General features: G+C 43.4%; 1 protein-coding gene and 1 long non-coding RNA gene across 3 annotated transcripts in view; one reads left to right on the top strand and one right to left on the bottom strand.

The window, feature by feature from the left end:
- Positions 1 to 23,619, bottom strand: part of LOC140064906 (CMP-N-acetylneuraminate-beta-galactosamide-alpha-2,3-sialyltransferase 2-like) — a 48,143-nt gene extending 24,524 nt beyond the window's left edge. Inside the window, exons 1-2 of one of the 2 annotated variants that reach the window (XM_072112230.1) lie at positions 23,445 to 23,619; positions 10,540 to 10,769 (exon numbers count right to left, since the gene is read on the bottom strand). The gene's annotated coding sequence lies outside the window, so the exon portion shown is untranslated. The remainder of the gene's footprint in view (positions 1 to 10,539; positions 10,770 to 23,444) is intronic. The other variant, XM_072112229.1, reaches the window with a different exon arrangement.
- Positions 23,620 to 23,624: 5 nt separating this feature from the next.
- Positions 23,625 to 25,449, top strand: LOC140064908 (uncharacterized). Its single transcript, XR_011847829.1, has 2 exons — positions 23,625 to 23,828; positions 25,310 to 25,449. It is a non-coding gene; the product is annotated as an uncharacterized lncRNA (long non-coding RNA).
- Positions 25,450 to 26,564: the final 1,115 nt, after the last annotated feature.

Here is a 26,564-nt window from a genome sequence, read left to right on the forward strand (position 1 = left end):
TAGAGTATCAGTTTCCACAAGCTGCTTGTGTCAGAATACAATTGTAACATATGTGCCCCTTCAGACTACAGCGCCATCCTCTGTCTGTAGAGTCTGGGTGAAGATGTGCTGATAAGATTCATTCTGATCTTACTAGTCTGAACACTGGTTTATTTCTTTCCTATTAAAATGGCTAAAATGGCTAATTGCCATTGTCTGAAAAGCGTCACCAGCATCATTTTTCCCCTTTGTGATGTCACTTTTTTAACTATGTATTTTAAAAAGTTCCAAAGATGATTTTTCTACCTTTAGCAGTTGCTTGTGCAGATTTTCTTTTATTTTTTTTCCTATTTGTCTCAATCATTTCTTTCCTGACTCTCTTATTTGATTTCCACCACAAGTATATGTCTCCTGTTCATTTTGATCTGAGTTGCAAACAGTGAAATCAGCTGTGATGGGCAAAATTTCCTTCCACTCACATTTCTTCCCTATTTATATGCCCTTTCTGCATATCAGAGAACTGATCCAATCACATTCCCGACCAGGACCCTAACAACTCATAAAAGGTTTGCAATCTGTTTCCTCCTTGCTTGCTACAAGTCATATTTATCTGGTAACTATTATTTGATGTTTAACTTGGCCTCTGTATTTTGGTTTCCATTACCTGTTTCCTGTTTTCTGACTGTCGATTTTGTACAGCTTCTCCCTCTTGGTTCTGTTTCTGTATTTGTCAACTACTCTTCTATGTTTCTATTGTTGTGTCTTTGCATCCATATTTGCACTTTGGCACAGGAAAAGAACATTAATCAGTTGTCACTTACTGCTTAGGGACGTTGGCCAATTAGGCAGGGACATATGGGAAGAAAGTTTAGCCTTAGGGCTCACTGTCCTTGTCTGTTTTTCCACTCTAGGCTGTTTCTTTACAGCAGCTTAAAAACAATGCAAAAATTGTATTTCTCACTAAAGTTTCTGCTATACATCTTCCACATGTGAACACAAAACCTGGAATTATCATCTACATTTTCATCACATTTAATTACAGTGGTTGTAAGACGGAAGAGATTGGCAATTGTATAAAGTAAAAAGTAAAACAAGGAAAACCTTAATCTCCTATATACCCTTTAAATGCCAACAGCTGGCCCCTGGTGTTTCTGATCCTTGCCTGGAAATAGCGATTTTCCATTTGTCATGACATCACTGCTGCAGCCATTCACTGGTCTCTGCTATGACATATGCACCAGAGGCATGTGAATGACTTAACTTATTAGTAATGTGTCCTTTGAGTGCACCTCACTGTATACAATGTTCAGACAGCCCTTTAAGAATTAGAATCAGACAGCCCTTTAAGAATTAGAATTAGACAGCCCTTTAAGAATTAGAAATAGACAGCCCTTTAAGAATTAGAATTAGACAGCCCTTTAAGAATTAGAATTAGACAGCCCTTTAAGAATTAGAAATAGACAGCCCTTTAAGAATTAGAATTAGACAGCCCTTTAAGAATTAGAATCAGACAGTCCTTTAAGAATTAGAATTAGACAGCCCTTTAAGAATTAGAATCAGACAGCCGTTTAAGAATTAGAATTAGACAGCCCTTTAAGAATTAGAATTAGACAGCCCTTTAAGAATTAGAATCAGACAGCCCTTTAAGAATTAGAATTAGACAGCCCTTTAAGAATTAGAATCAGACAGCCCTTTAAGAATTAGAAATAGACAGCCCTTTAAGAATTAGAATTAGACAGCCCTTTAAGAATTAGAATCAGACAGTCCTTTAAGAATTAGACAGTCCTTTAAGAATTAGAATTAGACAGCCCTTTAAGAATTAGAATCAGACAGCCCTTTAAGAATTAGAATTAGACAGCCCTTTAAGAATTAGAATTAGACAGCCCTTTAAGAATTAGAATCAGACAGCCCTTTAAAAATTAGAATTAGACAGCCCTTTAAGAATTAGAATCAGACAGCCCTTTAAGAATTAGAAATAGACAGCCCTTTAAGAATTAGAATTAGACAGCCCTTTAAGAATTAGAATCAGACAGTCCTTTAAGAATTAGAATTAGACAGCCCTTTAAGAATTAGAATCAGACAGCCCTTTAAGAATTAGAATTAGACAGCCCTTTAAGAATTAGAATTAGACAGCCCTTTAAGAATTAGAATTAGACAGCCCTTTAAGAATTAGAATTGGACAGCCCTTTAAGAATTAGAATTAGACAGCCCTTTAAGAATTAGAATCAGACAGCCCTTTAAGAATTAGAATTAGACAGCCCTTTAAGAATTAGAATTGGACAGCCCTTTCGATGGAAGGACTGAGAAATAGGAATCGCAGCTCAAACCTGGCTGCTTCTCAGAGGCATAACAAAAACAGGTGAACAACAGCCTCAAGTCGTTCCATGTGGGAAAACCGAAGGAAAACTATTACTACACCACTTTTGGACCTACATAATCCATTTATTCACTTAAAGGGGTTGACCACTTTCAGCAAATAATTGATATTGTTTGCATAATGAAAAGTTATACAATTTTTCCATATACTTTCTGTATCAATTCCTCACAGTTTTCTAGATCTCTGCTTGCTGTCATTCTCTAGGAAGCTTAATTGTTTACTTTCTGTGGTCATGTGTTGTCACACAGGTGCATGGCTCATTATATTCCTGGTCATGTGATGTCACACAGGTGCACGGCTCATTATATCCCTGGTCATGCAAAGGCACACAGGTGCACGGCTCATTATTTCCTTGGTCATGTGATGTTACACAGGTGCACAGCTCGTTATATCCCTGGTCATGTGATGTTACACAGGTTCACTGCTAATTATCGCTGGTCATGTGATGTCACACAGGTGCACTGCTCCTTTAATCCCAGACATGTGATGTCACACAGATACACGGCTCATAATATCCCTGGCCATGTGATGTCTCGTTATATCCCTGGTCATGTGATGTCACACAGGTTCACGGCTCGTTAAATCCCTGGTCATGTGATGTTATAAAGGTTCCCAGCTCATTATCCCTGGTCCTGTGAAGTCACACAGATGCACAGCTCATAATATCCCTGGCCATGTGATGTCTCACAGATGCATGGCTCGTTATATCCCCGGCCATGTGATGTCACACAGATGCACAGCTCATAATATCCCTGGCCATGTGATGTCTCGTTATATCCCTTGCCATGTGATGTCACACAGGTGCTTAGATTGTAATATCCCTGGTCAGGTAATGTCACACAGGTGCACAGCTGGTTATATCCCTGGTCATGTGATGTGACACAGGTTCACGGCTCGTTATATCCCTAGTAATGCAATGTCACAGTGGTACACTGCTCATCAGTATGACACAGCTCTGATTACTCTCTGTAATATAATGAGCGATGCATGTGTATGACATCACATGATCAGGGATCTAACGAGCCGTGCACCTGTGTGACATCACATGACCAGGAACTGATTTCTACCCACATGAAGTAAACAATAAAGCCTGTTAAATGACAGCAAGCAGAGATCTAGAAAGCTTTGAGGAATTGATACATGAAGAATATTGGAAAATTGTAGAACTTTTCAAAACAATTAGCTGCTGAAAGTGGACAACCCCTTTAACTAAAAAATACAAAAATCGTTAACGTACTGCGTTACCTTCCCATGACACATCAGTGAAGGATGAAGTGATGTAGAGTTTGTCTTTCTTTAATCTCCATTCAGCAGGAATCTGCTGTGGGCGATCTAGATGACTCCTGTGATATTACACTGCTCCGTGTGTACTTATTGGTCGGTATTGTTTATGTGCGGGCTGACAGGTGGAGAGATTTTGCTGACAATGCATAAAAGTAAATGGGATAGTTGGCAAGGAAAGTAAGTCTAAGAGACGTCTGGAAGAAGTCTCCAGGGTTTGGCTCAGTACAGCCACAAATCTACACAAGACTAATGTACCCGATGCTGAGCAGTAAGTGGAATTAGATACATTGTCACCCGTCTATCGCTGCCATTTTATTATAAAGAAATAATGTTATATTTTCTGCCTTGGGCACAATCTCACATTTACAGAATAATGTACTGCCCCTACAAAAGGTCGATGCTCCTTCAATGGACTGAAGAGATTTGGAGTATGGGCTCTGAATGCCCAATGATAACTACAGTATTTCCGACAGTGTCCCTTAAAATACAAAGTGCGAGGGAGAGGAGATGTGCAGGTGCTTGAAAAAGTGACTAATCTCCTGACAGCACAAAGTAGTAACATTACGATTCTTATTTTCCCCAAAACATCTCTTCTCCATGGACAATGGAAACGCACCCACCAGTGGCAGATTAGGCAGACAATGGGATATTTTGCCAAAATTTGCCCCCTCCTTTGATCACTTCCACCCCATGTCATCATCTCCTTTCTACGTTAAGAGGTAGCTACTCCTGGTGCTATTCATGACACTTTTAGACCATGTGGGGATTTGGCCCAGTAGAGACCGTGGTAGCGGGGTGCTGTGATGCAGTTCACGACAGTGACACCAAAGTATAGTCCAAAACAGGTCTAGCCTGTGTTTATTTCAGCAGGAAAACAAAATAGCCTTTACATTCAGGCACCAAAACAAAATAATATCCTACCCATCAGGGTGCTAACTAAACATTGGTTCGCTGACTCACCACTAAGAAAAAAAACACTTGGCTGCTCCAGGCACAGAGGTCAAGGCTGCGTGCTCTCCAGCCTCCTGCCAGAGAGACAACAACTTCAACTATGCTGAGCGGCCTTATGAGGCTAATTGGGCTGTTCCCACCACCTGTGTCCAAGGTGCTGGACAAACCCACCTCAGCACTAAGGCCTTGCATAGAAGCAAAACCTAGGGGAAACATACCGCCCATCCACAGTTAACCCCTTCAGTGTCTCACATACCCTCCCCCTCTGTTTGACCCTGTGGGGACGAACACTTTTGGCCATCAGACAGTGGGTACGGGATAGGGCATCGGCATTCCCATGCAGCTTTCCTGCTCGATGTTCCACCGTGAATTTAAAATTCTGGAGCATTAGGAACCACCTTGTGACCCTGGCGTTCCTCTCTTTGGCCTGACTCATCCAGGTTAGGGGAGAGTGATCAGTCACTAGTGTAAGCTGTCGCCCTACCAGATAATACCTCAGGGATTCCAGAGCCCATTTGATCGCCAAGCACTCCCTCTCAACTATACTATAGTTCTTTTCAGGAGGTGTGAGCTTGCGGCTCAGGAATGTCACGGGATGTTCCTCACCCTCCACTACTTGGGACAGGACAGCCCCTAAGCCCACGTCAGAAGCGTCAGTCTGCACAATAAAGGTCTTGGTGAAGTTAGGGGTGATCAGTACCGGTCCCTCACACAAAACCGTCTTGAGTCGCTGAAACGCCCCCTCAGCCTCTTCACTCCACTTTACCATCACCGCCCTGCTACCCTTGGTCAGGTCAGTCAGGGGTGCCGCTATTGTCGCAAAATCGGGGATAAATCGGCAATAATAGCCCACTATGCCCAGAAAAGCCCTCACTTGCTTCTTGCTCAAAGGTCGTGGCCACTGCTGGATCGCCTCTACTTTATTTACTTGGGGTTTGATGACCCCTCGCCCAATACGGTACCCCAGGTAACGGGCCTCTTCCAGACCCAGTGCACACTTTTGGGGGTTCGCTGTCAGCCCTGCTGCCCTCAGGGAGTCTACCACTGCTTGCACCTTGGCCAGGTGACTCTCCCAGTCGTTACTATAGACTATGATGTCATCCAAGTAGGCCGAGGCATAACTCCGGTGAGGTTTTAGCACGAGATCCATTAACCTCTGGAATGTGGCGGGAGCCCCATGTAGCCCAAAGGGGAGTACCACGTACTGAAAAAGCCCAGGGGTAACAAAAGCGGTCTTCTCTTTAGCCCTGTCAGTCAGGGGTACCTGCCAATACCCTTTCGTCAGGTCAAGGGTGGAGAAGAACCTAGCCTGTCCAAGTCGCTCTATCAACTCGTCAACCCTGGGCATGGGATAGGAATCAAATTTGGACACCTCGTTCAACTTCCTAAAATCATTGCAGAACCGTAGGGAACCATCAGGTTTGGGGATCAACACAATAGGACTCGACCAGTCACTTTTAGATTCCTTGATAACCCCCAGGTCTAACATCTGCCTGACTTCTTCGGATATGGCAAGCCGGCGCGCTTCAGGGACCCGGTAGGGTTTTTGTGTACCCGGATGTGGGGTTCGGTTATGATGTCATGCTTGATGACTGAAGTACGTCCCGGTAACTTAGAGAACACATCCATATTTCGGAGCACAAACTCCTTCGCTTCCTGAATCTGGGCCCTGGAGAGGGACTCCGAGATCCGTACTTCAGGCACCTTGGCATCGGGTACACCTACCTCCGGTGTCACCTTCTTGGAGACAGACGCCTTCTCTACTCCCATGGCTATCAGGGACTCTTCCTGCTGCTGCTGCCGATTAGCTCTGGCCTCCTCTTGCAGGTATTTAATAAAGTCCTCCATCTTGGCTTTATCCTGCACTTTGCCTGCTGCTTTCACCCAGGACATGCCATGTTGCAGGACGTAGGAAGACTTTCAGGTGTATGTCTTTTTGAACTGCCCGCAATCCGAAGCACCATATGTGGGGATTTGGCCCAGTAGAGACCGTGGTAGCGGGGTGCTGTGATGCAGTTCACGACAGTGACACCAAAGTATAGTCCAAAACAGGTCTAGCCTGTGTTTATTTCAGCAGGAAAACAAAATAGCCTTTACATTCAGGCACCAAAACAAAATAATATCCTACCCGTCAGGGTGCTAACTAAACATTGGTTCGCTGACTCACCACTAAGAACAAAAAAACACTTGGCAGCTCCAGGCACAGAGATCAAGGATGCGTCCTCTCCAGCCTCCTTCCAGAGAGACAACCCACTCAACTCTGCTGAGTGATTTTATCCAGGCTTCATTAGTCTGCACCCATCACCTGTGTCCAAGGTGCTGGACAAACCCACCTCAGCACTAAGGCCTTGCATAGAAGCAAAACCTAGGGGAAACATACCGCCCATCCACAGTTAACCCCTTCAGTGTCTCACAACCACTATAAGGTAACAAATTACAAAGTCCATTGATTGATCAATACTGCATGAGCTACAATAGCAAAGGTCGTCTTCTTCTTAATCCCTCCTCCCTCCTTCTCACTCATTGCCCTCCCCCATCCTCTCCCCTGCTCCCTCCCCCAATTATGTAAGCTCACTGCCACAAGCATTTCTCATTTGAACTGCTCCTCCTCCGGGACTCACCACACACCACTGGCAGGGAGCACGTAATGTTATACAATTTAAAAACACTGGAATTATTCAACAAAGGCATTTTTTAAATCAAGGTGCCAGAGGCAAAAGGAACATTCCATCATGTAAAAATGACCTTCCTGATTACACGTTTAATGTGTTTGGGTAACAAGTCATGTTAATGTCATTTAACATCAAGTTCACATGTGATGTTTAAAGGAAATCTACCATTAAAATCCCTCTTGATAAACACTTCCTCATAGATCCAGGCACCGTGACTGTGGTAATCTACTAAGAGTGGGCTATATATCATACACCGGCACTCGTGCACAATAGGATACTTTAAGAGGCTCCAGCCTGGAGTCCTGTCTGGCATAGAAATAATCGCAGCTTGTGAATTTTCACATATGAAAATTTGGCAGCTGTATTGGGAACTAGAAGGCCCAGCGTCCACCCAATCCCCACCAGCCATGCCCACCTCAGCCAGCCGCACCCCCTTTTCACGCACAGAAGCCCTGATAAATACTCCCCATTTTTGTAATCCATGGCTTCCTTCCTTCTAAAATCAACTTATGCTAATGAGACAATAGGGGTCTGCTAGGAGTTTACAGAGCCGTTTTTGCTGTAGCTTCACAGGCTGTTACACTATCTGCCCCTCCCCACCACTCCCTCTGCATTTCCCCCTCTCTCTGCCAGCTGTAATCTCGCATAGTGGGAGGGGGAAGTGCTTCTACACTTTTGGTAACACCATAACATAATAACCATAATTTTAAAGTTGACTTTAGAAGGAAGGAGGCAACGGATAAGAAATATAAGAAGATTACCACAGTCACGGTGCCTGGATCTATGAGTAATGTCCCTGGTTTATCAGGCTGGATTTTATTGGTAGATAGTAGAGTAGAATACAGAGGTAGTATATAGCTTTTGCTTTGTTATTTAAATACTTTTGATACATTCCCTGGAGAAGATCTTTAGCTAAAGCCTAGAGATAAAATTAGCTCTCCTCGTACTGTGTAATCCCAAGACATTTCACCTGCTTCTCAGGCTGCATATTATACGGTGTACATTTCTGAGATCTTCTGATTTCACTTCTCTGTATTCCTACAGCTGAAAGTCGCCTCCATCGATGTCTTTCTCTCACCTCCGCACACGTCTTATGACGAGAAGTCACCGCGCTTATAAATAGCTCAGTAAATAGCAGCTGTACGTGCAGGGGTTGTATGGATCGCTGTCACTACCTACAAAATCCTGCAAGTAAACAGTCTATTTCGACATCTAAACCCCCCAAATATAGGCCGCCCCATCTCCCTGCAAGGAGCCACCTGATTTATAGTGGACGGCCGCCAAACCTCTGGGGTTTCTAAGTGCCGGAAAAATAGCAACACGCAGAGAAATGTGGGCAGCGAGCAGCTCTGTAGCCTGGAAATGTGTGCGCTCGCTTCTGGGCAAACATGTACCTACAGCTGTCAGTGCAGAGTCACTACCATGGTTTACATCGTAGCAAAAACTTTTTAGGGGCTGTAGCTAGACGTTCCTATACCAGGTTTAGTTTTCTGTTCTATTCCTGTATTAAAATGCTCCAGCCAAGTGACAGGGGCTTGTTGGTGCCCTGTAGGTCCCAACGATAAATGAATGATACAACCGGTTTGGGTAGCAGGTGGGTGAGTCTTGTTAGGGAGGACAAGATTAGAGCACAGCACATGCATTCACTGTACTACACATAGACACTCATTTCATTAGTGGGGGACGCTGCTGGGCATTTCATTATCGGGGGGGGGGCTGCTGGGCATTTTATTATCGGGGGGAGGCTGTTGGGCATTTCATTATCGGGGGAGGCTGCTGGGCATTTCATTATGGGGGGGGGGCTGCTGGGCATTTTATTATCGGGGGAGGCTGCTGGGCATTTCATTATCGGGGGGGGGGGGGCTGTTGGGCATTTCATTATCGGGGGAGGCTGCTGGGAATTTCATTATCGGGGGAGGCTGCGGGGCATTTCATTATCAGGGGGAGGCTGTTGGGCATTTCATTATCAAGGGAGGCTGCTGGGAATTTCATTATCGGGGGAGGCTGCAGAGCATTTTATTATTGGGGGGGAGGCTGCTGGGAATTTCATTCATGAGGCTAAGCTGTTAGCCATTTCATTAGTGAGCAAAGGCTATTGGGCATTTCATTAATGAGAGGAGGCTGCTGGGCATTTCATTACTGAAGGAGGCTGCTGGGCATATCATTAGTGGGGGGAGGCTGCTGGGCATTTCATTACTGGGGGAAGCTGCTGGGCATTTCATTAGTGGGGGGAGGCCGCTGGGCATTTCATTAGTGGGGGGAGGCTGCTGGGCATTTAATTAATGGGGGGGGGGCTGCTGGGCATTTCATTAGTGAAGGGAGTCTGTTGGGAATTTCATTAGTGAGGGGAGGCTGCTGGGCATTTTATTAGTGGGGGAGGCTACTGGACATATCATTAGTGGGGGAGGCTGCTGGGCATTTTATTAGTGGTGTAGGGTGCTGGGAATTTTATTAGTGGGGGGGGGGGCTGCTGGGCATATCTTTAACACAATATTGAAGAAGTAGAAGAAAGAAAGGGGTGGCGTATAGTTTGCTATTGTTAGAAGGCTAAAGGACCTGCGATGATGTCACTGATCACATGTCATAAATGTAGCACAGGGCACTGTGAAAAAAAATTGACATAATATTACCTATAAGTAAATAGAGCTTTATATGTCTGTAGTTGAATATTAGCAGACGGTCCCTTAGTACAAGGAGGCAGAGCAGGGATTTGAAGAGACACAGAGCTGTCAGTCACAATAATGGGGCTCACTGCCAGCCCGGGAGAGAGAGGAGTCACAGATGCCAGAGATGAGTTAGAAAAGCTAATTTGCATATCAGAAAAATGTCTGTAATTAAGTTACAGTACCCCACTAGCAGCTAATTTTAGGTGATATGGGGAGGACTTGTCCTCTTTAAAGTCCTACATACTGATCAAAGAACTTATGAGAGGCTACATTACATGTTTTACTCAGTTATACCCTACTTGTAAAACTTGACTTCCAGCCGGTACCAATAAAAATCCCCTCTCCCAGGACTGCGGCCAAATGCCCCCCAGTCTCCTCTAGTTACACGTATAACAAGAGAAGACCACAGATAAATTATCATATAATATAAAGTAATATTATACATGGATAAATAAAAGCGAAGAGAAGAAACACAGCACAGATGGCGCGCTGCCAGAGCAGGCCTGCATTACTTGGCATTAATTTGCTGGTGAAAGTCAGGAGAGGGTTAATATATCATTACATCCAGGGTACACATGTCCCTGCAGTGACAGGACACATAATCACTAACCTGCTCTCAGGATGAAGCCTGCACAGCTGCCATTCCCGTTACACAGCTGACGCATGGTGAAGCCCACTAAAGCTTCTCTGTGGGTTCCCTCAGAAGTCCCCTGAGGTGCCCAGCGCCGGTGACACCAGTGATGCCAGCGTCCTGTGCCACTGCCTCCTACAAGTTGCTGATCTATCATGAAGAACAATCCTGAGGAATGCTAAAGCCTTGTCTTCTGAGGAATGTATAGCCTAAGGGAGGAAAAGACAGAAACCTGATCAGTGGTTTCTCATCTCAAGTTGTGTCGTAATGGGAAGTCTGGTGCCAGATGAGGAGGATTTAGAGGCAGGCGGTAAGAATAGAGGAAGCATAGCCCTGCGTTACTGTAAACTTCTCTCTTGTACTTTTACTTTACATACAGGCAGTCCCCGGGTTATGTACAAGATAGGGTCCATAGGTTTGTTCTTAAGTTCAATTTGTTTGTAAGTCGAAACTGTCTATTTTATAATTGTAGATCCAGAAAAAAAATTATTTTGCCCCAGTGACAATTGGAGTTTCAAAATATTTTGCTTTAATGGGACCAAGGATTATCAGTAATCTGGGACTATAGTAAAGCATCCAGAGACTTCACCAGAGGTCACAGTGGGCAGAGGGGTCCGTCTTTAACTAGGGGTTGTCTGTAAGTCGGGTGTCCTTAAGTAGGGGACCGCCTGTAAACCCCTTTTTCTGCATCACTTCCTACCCACCTAAATACAGAAGAATTTGGCCCATTACTGATCATGTTTTCCACACATAATGGTAAAATTCTTATATTTTTGCATCATTCCACAGGATGGTCGGGTTCTATCCAAAAATATATGGTGAGACCCTCATTTTACCTCATGTTTTTTTGTAATGTGTGTTAGTGTAGGGACCAGATATTAGATAATTTATCAATATCAAGGGTGTAAGTACAGTGGTAGCAGCCATAGCAGCCGCTATGGGGTCCGCAGTGTCAGGGGGCCCAATCATCTGACCTGACACTAAAGAATGAAGGATGTGCACCGTTATATACATCATGGAGCAGATTTATCAAGTGTCTGAAAGTCAGAATATTTCCAGTTGCCCATGGCAACCAATCACAGCTCCTCTTTAAAATATTCATGAGCACTGGTAAAATGAAAGCTGAGCTGTGATTGGTTGCCATGGACAACTGTAAATATTTTTAGTTTCAGACACTTGATAAATCTGCCCCACTATGTATATGACATATATGTGATGGATATATGCTGATTTTTGGGGGACTTTGATATTGGAAATTCCTTGGGACGGGCTATTAGTGCAAATGTGCCAGAAATTTGTTGGATTTTTTTTTCTTTCTAAACAAAGATTTCCAATTAAACTGCGCCAAATTTATCATCTAACATCAGAAACAGGGATACATCTTATGCAGAAGAAGATTGTCTTGTTTAATTTGCAATGTCTTACTTTAAGAAACTTTTGTTCAATTTCTAATATTTGGTAAATGGATGGCATGGAGATAGAGAAGGTTTCGAGCAACATGTTTGGGACAACCTCCTTCTCACACAACTTGCAAGTGTTTCTAGAACAATTGATGCAGTTTTGTGTTAAACCTATTTCTGTGTCAGGATTCGGGATGAGTGGATCCTCTGGACCACCACGGGAGGTGGTACTAACCGACACCTGGGACCGGAGTCTAGGTGGCACCTGGTCTTCACCAGAGCTCACCGCAAAGCGGGATGGCCTTGCTATGGCGGGGTGAAACCAGGTCGTTCCACAGGTGCGACTTTGTCCACGTTGGCGGCCAAGGTCGAGGTACCTTTGCAAAAGAAAGTCTCGTGGTAGGGTTCAGGTACAGGGTCAGGGCAGGTGGCAGAGATGCAAAGTCAAGTCCAATCCAGGCTCAGCAACGCGAGGTCCAGGAAGAGGGGAACGGGAACACAGGAACAGACTGTAACACACAGGAGCACAGGAACAGGAACCCAGGAACACACAGGAGCACGGGAACAGGAACACACAGGAGCACGGGAACAGGAACGCAGGAACACACAGGAGCACGGGAACAGGAACGCAGGAACACACAGGAGCACGGGAACAGGAACGCAGGAACACACAGGAGCACGGGAACAGGAACGCAGGAACACACAGGAGCACGGGAACAGGAACGCAGGAACACACAGGAGCACGGGAACAGGAACGCAGGAACACACAGGAGCACGGGAACAGGAACGCAGGAACACACAGGGACACGGGAACAGGAACGCAGGAACACACAGGAGCACGGGAACAGAAATGCAGGAATACACAGGAGCACGGGAACAGGAACGCAGGAACACACAGGAGCACGGGAACAGGAACGCAGGAACACACAGTAGCACGGGAACAGGAACGCAGGAACACACAGGAGCACGGGAACAGGAACCCAGGAACACACAGGAGCACGGGAACAGGAACGCAGGAACACACAGGGACACGGGAACAGGAACGCAGGAACACACAGGAGCACGGGAACAGGAACGCAGGAACACACAGGGACACGGGAACAGGAACGCAGGAACACACAGGAGCACGGGAACAGGAACGCAGGAACACACAGGGACACGGGAACAGGAACGCAGGAACACACAGGAGCACGGGAACAGGAATGCAGGAATACACAGGAGCACGGGAACAGGAACGCAGGAACACACAGAAGCACGGGAACAGGAACGCAGGAACACACAGGAGCACGGGAACAGGAACGCAGGAACACACAGGGACACGGGAACAGGAACGCAGGAACACACAGGAGCACGGGAACAGGAACGCAGGAACACACAGGGACACGGGAACAGGAACGCAGGAACACACAGGAGCACGGGAACAGGAACGCAGGAACACACAGGAGCACGGGAACAGGAACACGGGAACTCAGGAGCTGGAACACACAGGAACATAGGAACAGGAACACAGGAATATCGCAGGGGAGCTTTCTCTATGGCATAGGCTCAAAGATCCGGCAGGGGACACAGGAAGGGGCTGGAATTTAACTAGAATGGCCGGCCAGCGCCAATTATCGGCCGGAGTCAGCAATGGATCGTGGCGAGGTGAGTGTATCGCTAGGGGACCGGAGCAGCAGAGAGGGGCACGGGTGCGCCTGCGACCCGGGAGATGGGTGGCAGGAGCACCTGTGACATTCTGTATCATCCACTGTCCGTAAAAGTACGTATGAGGATGTGCTGATATAGTCAGTGGGGGATTTTGTATTGTCTTTGTCTCTGTGTTTGCATTTTGGCAGAGGAAGGAAACGTTGATCAGTTGTCTCCTACTTTTTAGGGTAGGCTGGGCAATCAGGCACATCTATTTGACAGCCTTAGTCTTGGACTTTGCTCGCTGTGTTTATTCTCTCTACTCTATTCTGACAGCTTTTATTATTTAACCTGTATCTTTGACTACGCATTTTTCTAGTGATTTTGTATATCATTGTCCTGTTGGTTCTGACATGTATTTGGGGACTATCCCTCTCTATTTGTATAGTCTTGCCTTTGTCTCTGTCTTTGCATTTTGGCACAGGAAGGAAACTTTTATCAGTTGTCTCCTACCTCTTAGAGCAGGCTGGGCAATCAGGCAGGGAGAGCTGGTTTACCATTCTATTACCTTACCCTGTATAAGTAAATGAATATATATGTATGTTTTACACTTATGCATTGACCAACATGTGTAGATTTAACATATTACACCTGAAGTTTATGAACTTCCAGGCAGCTTTACTAAGAGCTCGGTTAGAAATGTATCTGCTTTTAGGCACCGTTCATAATTCATGTGCTTGTTAATTGTTTATGGGCAATGTACTTTAGTCTGTTGTACATTGTGTCAGTTCTGTACTCGTTTTGTGGTCATGTTATTTATGTACGCCCTGGGGTGTTGTACAGCTCCTCATACACTCATGTGCAGACATAGGTAACGGTAGCTTAAACAGACAAAACTATAATTCCTTCCTTCCTCTTACGCTTTAAGTGATTGGTTTACAGATTCTTATCATCTCCGTGCTGCATAGGTAGGTCTACTTAGAACAGTACACCAAGGTACTTTTTAACCTCTGCCTTGCCGATTACTCCCTGAGGATATACTTCAAAGCTCAGAAGTTTTTTTTGTTGTTGAATTTATTCTAATATCAAGTTACAAAGTCAAAGTTATCCCAAAGTTATCAAATCACACAACGGTTGATATATTTGCTGCATCTTTAAGCATATTTTGTTTTCGCATGTTACCCCACTTTCTATACCACCCCTCCAATGGAGTGAGATGAAGAGTGTGGAAATTAAAAATTTTTGCACAAATAAATCCAAAAAGTTGCAATTCATTTTGAAACTTATGGATGCCAGAATCCTTGAGCGTGGGGATTGATAAATTTACTCTCTGAAGATACACGTCCCTCTATTTACCTTTAAACAGTTCACCTTCAAAGCTGTATTCATATGAGCAGAGAAGAGTCACTTTTGCCTGAGATGAGTCTTTTTTGAAAAGTTGGAGGTGATGCATTACTTTAAATGTTGAGCACCTAGTACCCAGCAGCTTTCGGCATCACATTAAAGCTCAGAATCACTTCTTTTAAAACACAAAATGTGATTCTATGAGCTACAAAACTGAAGATTTACAAGGTTAAAGACATAGTTAGGATATTGAACCGCAGCTTAAAGGGGTTTTCCCACGAAAGAAAATTCTCACATTTCAATCCCCTACTGATGTTAACAGAATAAAGATCATTTTAACCCCTTACTTTACAATTTTACTCAGTTTTGGCTCCTTTCACTCTCTATGCTAATCTGTGTAAAATCCCAGGGTGTGGGCGGGACTTTCTAAGCAGACACATTATGACCCATCTAGTTCTGTGGGGTAACAATGTGGTTAGATTATCAGGGTACAAGGTGTATATGCACTTTCATCTGGCTTCTGACATTGTGCTTACACTAATACATAGAAGGATACTACACATAGGCTGACAGACAGAGGCTGACAAACCATTACACTGTTAAACTGTGAGCTCTGCTACACCTCACAGATATGTGCCTGCCTCTCCCTTCCCCCAGATCACTTCTCTCCTTGTAGTTTTATAGATTCTCTGCTCAGCATCCTCTGGCAGGAAGTGATCAGTGAGTGTCTCTGAGCTCCATGCAGGGGGCGTGGCTACAGACACACAGCAGAGACAGACAGAAATCTCCTCTGCACAATCTCATCCAAGATGGCGGCCCGACCCTAAATCAGAAGTTGCTGGGTCATGTCTAGGGGCAACTGAGGTTGTGTACACCAGGACTTATATGTACTACAGGTTGGACTTATATCTGTGAAATGCTGCATTTCTGTTAATAACAGTGAATTAGAGAATGTGTTATTTTGTTATCCTGAGTACATTTAAGAAACATGTCTTTGTGTGAATACCCCTTTAATATTGAAAGCTGATATTCTCATCTTTATTGTGATCCCAAAACCATGGTAGGAGCATTTAAAGTGATGATACCCCTTCAGCCTTTGGAAATGACTCCTCTCAGTCACAAAGAGACTTTTCAAAGCTCATTTGCATGTGATTTTGGACAGCTAGAACAGTGCTGTAGCCAATCCCCTGGTGGATGATCCAAATGTATTTGTCACCGGGGAGCATTAGACCCCCTGGCAATTTTATATCACTCTTCTCGCTGCTCAAACCTGGTGAAATCCACACGAGCCAATAAATGTGAATAATGTGTATCCATCATAGCAGCTCCATTACTTAGGAGCCCGGGACGCTGCTGTGAAAGCAAACTGATCCAGACATCTTCTCAACCCACAGAACAATTCGGTAGTTTCCAGTCGCTTACAAAAATAAAAGTAATTGCCTCTTATTGATTTAATCAGCCTCAGACGCCATATCAGCTTCTCACCTAATTGTAGCAGTCATAAAGGCAGACTCTACATCTGCTGACTCAGGGGCCCTGCAGATAAAGCCTCCAGAGAAACAAAGAATAACCTTGCAATGTCCCAACATGTATAAACGAGCAACAGTGAAAAAACACAAAAACGAAACAACCGAAGGTCAGCGAGACTACAAAATACACGAACCATGGGCACATTTGGAAGTAAAAAAATTATGAATTCTTAGGCACTTTTATGATACTTAAAGGGGTATTCTCGTCTCGGCATTCACATTCAGTTTCATTAATCTTCTATATATAAACATTTCTTCAATTGGATGTTATTAAAAAAAATGTTCCTGTGTGAAGATAATTTCTCATAAATGTTGCCATGTTGTCCCTTAGAAACGAGATAGCTTCCTCGGTTACGACCACGTCACATTTAGGCAGCAGTGGCCAGACATGTACTATTGAGCCCTGCCTGACCACCTGGCTTCAGCGATCATCACTACAGGACGGCTGTGGGACATGTAGTAATTTTCAGATATTTCATATACAAAAACTTTTTGTTTATTTGTGCAATCCCTTCAGCAGAGGTGGCCGTATCCGAGGAAGCCATCTCGTTTCTAAGGGACCATATCACTACATTTATGGAAAATTATCTTCACACAGGAACATTTTTTTTAATAACATCCAATTGAAGAAATGTTTATTAATGGCAGATTAATCAAAGTGAATGTGAATGCCCAGACGAGAATACCCCTTTAAGGAAACCCACCTTGAAAATCCATCATGATAAAGCAGGGACTGGAGGGCTCCTGGGGCGGTTCAGTCTCATCAGCATAATTCTAAAATTTGATTTTAGAAGAAAGGAGGCCATGGATTACAAATATAAGATGATTATCACAGTCACAGTACCTGTATCAATGAGTAAGGCACTGTGACTGTAATAATCTTCTTATATGTGGGCTCCTTCCTTCTAAAATCAACTTTTGAATTATGCTAATGAGATTGAACTGTCCCAGGAGCCCTTCAGTCTTAATATGCTTTTGAGACTTAAAGGGATTGTACACTTTAAGCACATTCCAGGCATCGTGACTGTGGTAATCTTCTTTTACGTGTTATCCATGGCCTCCTTCCTTCTAAAATCAACTATTATAATTATGCTAATGAGACTGAACCCAGGAGCCCTTCAGTCTTATTTTGCTTATGAGACTTAAAGGGGTTGTACACTTTAAGCACATTACAGCAAATAATTGATATTGTTTGTGAAATGAAAAGTTATTTCATTTTCCAATATACTTTCTGGATCAATGCCTCATGGTTTTCGAGATCTCTGCTTGCTGTCTTCTTCCTGTCATGCAACAGGTGACTTTATTTTTTGTAGATAAACACCAGTCCCTGGTCATGTGATGTCACACAGGTGCAGGGCTCGTTAGCATCACACAGCTTTATGTGTTATAACGAGCTGTGCACCTGTGTGACTCGTGACTTCCAGGCGACAGACTAAAATATTTGCAAAGCATTTTTTTCACGAGTCCATAACAGTTAATACAAAGTCATTTCTGGTGGAAAAACCGTATACGTCAGTAATAGCTCTGATATGTTCCCCTTTACTTTAAAATTGTTCCCCTTTACTAATGAAACAGAAAGTAGTGACTATGGAGTCCGGTAACATAACAATACAACCTTTTACTATGTAGAAAATTCTGAAATTACTGAGCAACTCAACAAAAGAGGAGTTGAAGTTGTTGTTTCAGATACTAATGGCCAATCTACAAAATAGCTCATCACATCCGACCAGTGGTGTCTGATCAGCTGTTTTGGCACCTCCAGGCACCACATTGGACCGAACCAGAAACTTCATCCAGTGCATAGGGACAGTTCCTCTCCACTTGAGTACAACGGCCCATGCTAAAAAGGGAATGGAACCATCTTCTTCCAGCTCTGTTTGTTTTGTCTGTAAAGGGTAAAGGGAGTCTTCCCAAACAGCTCAATGACCTGTCCAGACAACCCCTTTAACAAAACACAGAAACTACTGAGCAGCATTAACTTCATATACAATAAGCTCCCCCTAGTGGTGATTTTCTTTAAAGGAAATCCACCATTCAAATCAAGCATGTATAAACCCGGGACATTACTCATAGATCCAGGCACCGGGACTGTGGTAATCTTCTTATATATGTTATCCATTGTCTCCTTCCTTCTAAAAGAAATTTTTATAATGATGCTAATGAGCTAGAATGGATCATGCTGTAGCTTTAAAGGCTGTTACAGAGTGCAGGAGCCCTTCGGGGGTGCCGAGCACAAGAAGAATAGAGTGAGACAGTGTAACAGCCTGTGAATCTGCAGAATGCTCTTGTTCTGCTGTGGGTGATGATCACATCCATGTGGCAATGGCTTTTTGGGTGGCACATTACACAGTGTCGGCTTACTTGCTGATTTTTTACAGAAGAAAACCGCAGAACAAGCTGTCATGGCTACACATGGTTGTTATTTATGAACTTCCTTCCGGTGTAAGACTCGTTTCATATCTCCGCTGGAGGCTCCAGTTATAAATGTCAGAGAATGCAGCACAGCTACAATGACGGACACTATGATAAAAACCTGGCGGAATCCATCTTCAGTCAGTCTGTCCTGTTGGGTGCCATTGGTGAACATTGGGTAACAGATCCAGTGTTACTGACTGACATTCCAATAATGAGAAATATATGAAGATACAAACCTAGCCTAGCCAACCAAATATCAGAAGAGTGCTCTGAAAGATGAGATCCTTATCTTTAATATGACACCAGTAGCATGTCTTTAGGTGCTATAGAACAGAAGATTGGGGAGGCTGAAGTGACTCCCTGCAGCCAATCATCTGATGTGTAAATCATGAGTCATATTTGCATTTTCGCGAGATTTTCTACAGGTAAACGGCGGGAGATTTCACATAAAATGTAGAATTCTAGAAAGAACTTTTCATTACTGAGGGGGCTGGTAGTTTAGTGGGGTAAAACCTGGTGACAAGTTCTCTTCCAGCTAATTTTAGTCTGATCCCAGAAAACCCTTTTAAGGAGGAGGATACCCAGTATGTAGTCTCTAAGTGTAAGCAGCCACAGAATTGGCGTGGTGCTGTCCCACAGATTTATACAAATAATGTGGGTTTTTGATTTGTTTAGCATTTTGAAGATTCTTTTAGCTTTTTCCTTTATATTTTTATTTTAAAACCTTTTTCTTGCATTTGCCTCCTACAGAGAAACCCATCGGATAAAAAATGTCAGATAAAAATAGAACTTATGGCTTGTTTAAAATAAATGCCCAAAATGCTAAAAAATTCCCCTAAAATATTTGTCTGTAACGATTAATATGCATGAACTTCAAGGAGTAACTAAACATTTGATGCTATTATTATTATTGTTGTTATAATTATTATTATTTTCAGAAAAGAATACAGCAGGTGATGGCAGTAAACTGTGAAAAATACTTCATTTACTTACCTAGCTTCTCTATGTCTGCAGTGAGCAGTATATCTGAAAACCTACTGAGGTTCATCCACTTCAGACAGATAAGGAGGCTAATGTTTAACTCTTTCCATCCCTTGAAAATATTTTTGATTATTCACTTCTCTGAGGAGATTAGATTATCCAGGGACTGTCTATAAAGAGATAAGTCATTAGACACTTTACCAGCTTCTCCTTAGCTCTCAGCTGTCAGTGGATACAGTGGGGCTCCTTTACTAAGGGCTCCGCGTCCGCACTTTGGTCGGGTTTCCCAAATTTTTCCGTTTTGCGCCAAATTCCTCTGGGATTTTGGCGCACGTGATCAGATTTAGGTGCAATCGCGCCGGCTTTCACATGACAGAAATCGGGGGCGTGGCTGTCGGACAACCCGACGGATTCGGAAAAACGGCGGAATTTAAAAAAACGAAATGTGTCGCAAGATCAAGCACTTACATGCACCAGGAAGAAGATGGTGAACTTCGGCGCAGCAGCGACACCTACTGGATATCGGGGGCGTACGACCTTAGTGAATCCCGGCAGACCTTAATCCAAGTCGGACAATGCACCGCGGGATCGTGACAGAACCGGGTAAGTAAATGACACAGTAATGGGGTGCAGACCCTAACAAACCCTGTGAGATCAGCAAGTTCAGAATTGAGCAGTCAGAATCCATACAGAGGATTCTGACTATAGGACGGAAAGCTGATTTACATAAACTGCTAAATACAGGAACAAACGAGGGAAAATAAAGACACCGGAACAGATTTCTTTAATAAAATATATTACAAAGTTTACTATTATCGTCTGCTCTATTCATTTATAAAATTTTGTCGAAAGTTTAGTTACACTTTAAATTAACCCATGGCTGCATAGACGAAACCTTAGATGAAAAATGAGTTTTTTTTTCTTTACTATTTTTATAAAGTTTTCTTGTGTGAAACCAATGGCAATTTAACGTCTCAGCATAGAGGAGGGGATTTAAACGAATCCTATCCACACACTGCATGAAATACCAGCGGCACACAGGGGCTTGTGCTTCAGGTTTAGGGTCTGCCACATGTGAATCACTTCTCCCAATAGTAATGCTGGGTAAAAGCTGTTTTTGATCCTGTTTTTTTTTAGTGAACTTTGTATCCCTGAGCTGAAAGAGAAAACCAAACTGCGAATACATAAGGAAGGAGTTAAAGCACAATCCCATGACCGGGTATTTGCAAAATAACAGAGAACTCAATGTTTGCTCTAAAGATATCACTTTCACCCGTTATCGCCTTGGGTCAGGATAGTGTTGTGCTCACAGCCTTGGCCTGCAGGGTATCGGCTCGTTCATTTATATGTGACACTAAGGAATGCAATTGTTACAAAGTAAAGCTAGAAGATATAAATGCCGGAAGAAATTAGATTCCTTAGATATGTGGCAGTAATGTCTGCCAAGATCTAGGTTATATAACTGGACCTTGCGGAAATCTATACTGCAGAACCACCGCTCCATGTAGGGTGACCTCAAAATAATCTGCAGTCATCATCCTCTATACTGTACTCCACCCCTATAGTAGGAACACGGGCGTAACTACAGCGGTAGCAGCCATATCAGCCGCTATGGGGCCCACAGTGTCAGGGGGCCCCGTCATCCGACCTGACACTAAAGAATAAAGAATGTGCACCATTATATACATATTATGCTGCACATTGTGGTATATATATATATCTTGTGTGTGTATCTGTGATGTGTATATGCTGTATGTGTATATGGTGTATGGTGTGTATAAATACAGTACGCTTTTTGTGTACTTATCTGTTTGTCTTTATATGGCACTGTATGTGTGTATATGTGATGTGTATATGAAATATATGTGTGTAACAGTGTATAAATGTGTATGTATGAGTGATGAACTGTATGTTTATGTATATAGGAATGTAATGTATGTATATTTTTAAGCCGGCAGGGGGTCCCCTTCAGAAGTCTACTATGGGGCCCTGCCTCTCCTAGTTATGCCACTGAGTAGGAAGCAATGGACAGCCGGTCAGATCGCACTGAAAAACTTTGAAAACTATAAGTAGATGCACTTGAGTTTGTTCAACTCTTACTACATCATCTCCAATATGAGAGTACAACCCCTGCCCCTTTAAGAGCCCCAGCCACGGGACCTTCCATTTTCAGGGCACATATACACGGAATGTAAATTGATCGTAAAAAAGGTTTAAAATTGCTAAATCCACATGGGTTATACACAAATCGAGGGAAAATTTTTACAGGATTCATAAATTTTAAAAATCCACAGTATATACATCTATGAGCTGCGATAAACATGTGCAGTGGATGATAATATAGGCGGTTTGGGTGGTAGTCCGGGGCCCAAGCCTTGTAGAGGGCTCATGGCAACCCAATCCACCCAACAAATTTCATACTGAAAAAGACCTTCACCCATGAAATCCTTGTACAGGCGGTCCCCTACTTAAGAACACCCGACTTACAGACGACCCCTAGTTACAAACGGACCTGTGGATGTTCGTAATTTTCTGTACTTTAGCCCTAGGCTACAATGATAAGCTATAACAATTACTAAAGGTGTCTGCAATTAAGATTTATTGATAATCCTGGTTCCTATGACAACAACATTTCTAAAACTTAATTATCACAGAGACCAAAAAAATTTTGGCTGGGGCTACAATTATAAAATACAGTATACGGTTCCGACTTACATACAAATTCAACTTAAGAACAGACCTACAGAACCTATCTTGTACGTAACCCGGGGACTACCTGTATATTTGTTCCAGCTCTCAATGCACATGTACACAAGAGCCATTTAAGGACCTTTGAAGGTCCCCCAAGGGTCCTGAAACCAAGCAGAACTAACTAATCCCCCATTCCCCAGGAATCTGATTCTAATATCATATGTAGGAAGTGATTGTAGACTTGTAGGAGCTATAATATTCATACAGCCCAGGGCACATGAGATTTTGTCTGATGGATTATTACCCCTGATCCTGGTATTGCCCCTTACCTTACTACCAAGGTTAGAAGATAAGTTACAGACTTCTGGGAGTCTAACGGATTGGGATTTATACTAAATGCAGTATTACAGAATTATAGATATTATAGATATTCTTCCCCATCGCAAGGAATCAAAGGAAAACCTAACACTTTCAAGGATCCTCTGGGATTGGTTTCTTTTTGCCCTTTTCTCATATCTGCCCCAACGTCTTCTCTTGTTTAAAAATTGAGGTTTACTTTAAGAACAGGCAATATTAAGTGACCATGGAGCACATAAAGACTACCCAGTCGCTACGATCCATAGAAGATACTTCTCTAATGACCGGTAGGAATACAGAGGATTATCTAGTGAGAGAAGTAATTATAGCTATTACTACATGTAACGTGCTCTCATGTGCAGCTCATACAAAGCAACATCTGTCTGGTCTTGCCTCTCTATAGCCAGAGAAACTGCAGAAAATGAAGCTTAGACATGTTCCCAGCTAATAAAATCTTTGCTATTCAAACAAATGCTGAGCACCCAGTACACGCTGCGCCTCGCCCAGCACTGACACCCCCTGAAACCCTCCATGAAATTACCTTGGGGGTCCCCGGCACAGCCCTGGATGTCCGTCCTGTGTGCAGCTGAATGTTACATGTGAGCTGTGTGTAGCCGAGCACTTTACATCCTCTCTAGATCCTCCCCCACAGTCAGACAGGAAACATCAGCATAGTTAGCAGATGTTTTCCTAGCTGGAGTGTGGAGGGTAATGAACTTGCTTCATACAGGCACGAAAGTCTAATCTCGCAGTCAGATGCCGGGGCGTTTCCATGTAATCCCCTTTCCTCTACAGCTGTCCTACCTGCTGACCTCACCCGAAACTCACATCCTGGCACCGCCATACAGGAATGGAGCATTGTTCCAAAAACAGGAACCACGGTATCGGGGAGAGCTGAATCGCCAAGAGAGAAACATCAGAAATTGTGTGTGAAAATATCTATGCGCAAAGATAAGATCCAAATAAAACAGAACCATGGCCATTTCAAGGACTAATTGTTCATTGTACACGTATATACAGTTATTATATGACATCATTAGAACAAAAAGTCCCCCAAATTGGGTTTAAATTGGGTTAAATTGTACACACACATATACATGTCCCCCGTCCCCATTTAGACAAACTGTTCCCCTTTCTAGAACTAGTTACTAGTTAGAATATTGCATGAAAAGAAAGCCCCCGGATATGATGCTCAAGCTGTTAGGGTCTCTAATGAAGCTTAATTGTTAATCCTTGTTCCCTTAACAACTAACGTTTAAAAGGTCCAATAGTCACTGGAACCAAAAAATAATTTTTCTGGAGTTACACTAATATAAATATGTGTTCCGACGTACATACAAAGTCAAGTTAAGAATGTGTATATATATACTTAATGGGGCACATTTACTTACCCGGTCTGCGGAGTTATCCGACGATAATGCACTGTGCCGCGAGTCACTAAGATGGTGCGCCCGATATCCTGCATGTGTCGATTCCCCGCTCACGTCCGACAGAGTTCACCTTCTTCTTCATGGTGTATATAAGTGCTTGGCTTACGACACAATTTGAAAGTTAAATCCCCCGCTTAGTTCGAATTAGTCGGATTGTCCTGTTAAATACCTGTCCAAGCAGTGCAATTCCCTGAAAAAGATGTAGTCTGACGAAAGTGCGATCCATGACCCTTAGGCCCGTTCCACACTTGCGAGTGTGATGGGATGAACTCGCATCACACTCACAACGCATGCTGCCGGGAACGCACGGCCCGAACGCTGCACACCGGGAGTGAACTGACATGCTGAGTTCACTCCCGCGGTGCAGCGTTCGGGCCGTGCGATCCCGGCAGCATGCGTTGCGAGTGTGATGCGAGTTCATCCCATCACACTCGCAAGTCTGGAACGGGCCTTAGTAAATGAGCCCCAATGTTTAAACCATTTACTTACCTAAATTTCTTTTTCATATGGTACATACTGTATATCTTTTTTTCAAATCCAATCTATTTTATAGAATATTTTTCAATTTTACAGTCACACAACAAAGACAACCCCCCCCCCCCCTTCCCCCAAGAGTTGTAAAGCTTAGATTTACATCTGGATATTATGGCAAATAACATACATCAATCAAGAGAGACAATATATTTACACAAGGGTATACAGAGGACTTTATATACTCCCCCATTTGTAGTATGTATGTACAGGAGTCATTGCTCAAAAATGTACACTAAGCATAATACATCAGCAATTACTGAGTACGCACCGTGGATACAACACAAAAGCCTATAAGACCCCTACAGTGCACATACCGTATATCTATTAATATACCCTCTCTATATCCACCCTCAAACATTGCTCCCTCTACCTATAATCTAGAAACCTTCAGAAGGAAAATAGTAAGTTAAAGTGTTTTACAAAATGTTTCTTTTGATTATAGAACTGGAAGTCTGGATGGCAGAAGGGTCTCTATTGCACTTCCTATGACTATTGCAACCCCCGGAGCCATAGGTAAAGGGGAAACATGACGGTGGTAAAGGGGGGACCTATAACATCTGAATTTCATATATTAGTATTGAGGTAAGATGCTGGTCCTTGGTAAAAGAACAGAGTGGGTGGGATAGTGTAGTGATGTAAGAACAGAGTGGGTGGGATAGTGTAGTGATGTAAGAACAGAGTGGGTGGGATAGTGCAGTGATGTAAGAACAGAGTGGGTGGGATAGTGTAGTGATGTAAGAACAGAGTGGGTGGGATAGTGTAGTGATGTAAGAACAGAGTGGGTGGGATAGTGCAGTGATGTAAGAACAGAGTGGGAGGGATAGTATAGTGATGTAAGAACAGAGTGGGTGGGATAGTGTAGTGATGTAAGAACAGAGTGGGTGGGATAGTGTAATAATGTAAGAACAGAGTAGGTGGGATAGTGTAGTGATGTAAGAACAGAGTGGGTGGGATAGTGTAGTGATGTAAGAACAGAGTGGGTGGGATAGTATAGTGATGTAAGAACAGAGTGGGTGGGATAGTGCAGTGATGTAAGAACAGAGTAGGTGGGATAGTGTAGTGATGTAAGAACAGAGTGGGTGGTGTATAGTGTAGTAATGTAAGAACAGAGTGGGTGGGATAGTGTAGTGATGTAAGAACAGAGTGGGTGGGGTATAGTGTAGTGATGTAAGAACAGAGTGGGTGGGATAGTGTAATAATGTAAGAACAGAGTGGGTGGGATAGTGTAGTGATGTAAGAACAGAGTGGGTGGGATAGTGTAGTGATGTAAGAACAGAGTAGGTGGGATAGTGTAGTGATGTAAGAACAGAGTGAGTGGTGTATAGTGTAGTGATGTAAGAGAACAGAGTGGGTGGGATAGTGTAGTGATGTAAGAACAGAGTGGGTGGGATAGTGTAGTGATGTAAGAACAGAGTGGGTGGTGTATAGTGTAGTGATGTAAGAGAACAGAGTAGGTGGGATAGTGCAGTGATGTAAGAACAGAGTGGGTGGGATAGTGTAGTGATGTAAGAACAGAGTGGGTGGGATAGTGTAGTGATGTAAGAACAGAGTGGGTGGGATAGTGTAGTGATGTAAGAACAGAGTGGGTGGGATAGTGCAGTGATGTAAGAACAGAGTAGGTGGGATAGTGCAGTGATGTAAGAACAGAGTGGGTGGGATAGTGTAGTGATGTAAGAACAGAGTGGGTGGGATAGTGT

This window comes from Engystomops pustulosus, chromosome 6, assembly GCF_040894005.1.
Source record: "Engystomops pustulosus chromosome 6, aEngPut4.maternal, whole genome shotgun sequence".
Lineage (NCBI taxonomy): Eukaryota > Metazoa > Chordata > Amphibia > Anura > Leptodactylidae > Engystomops > Engystomops pustulosus.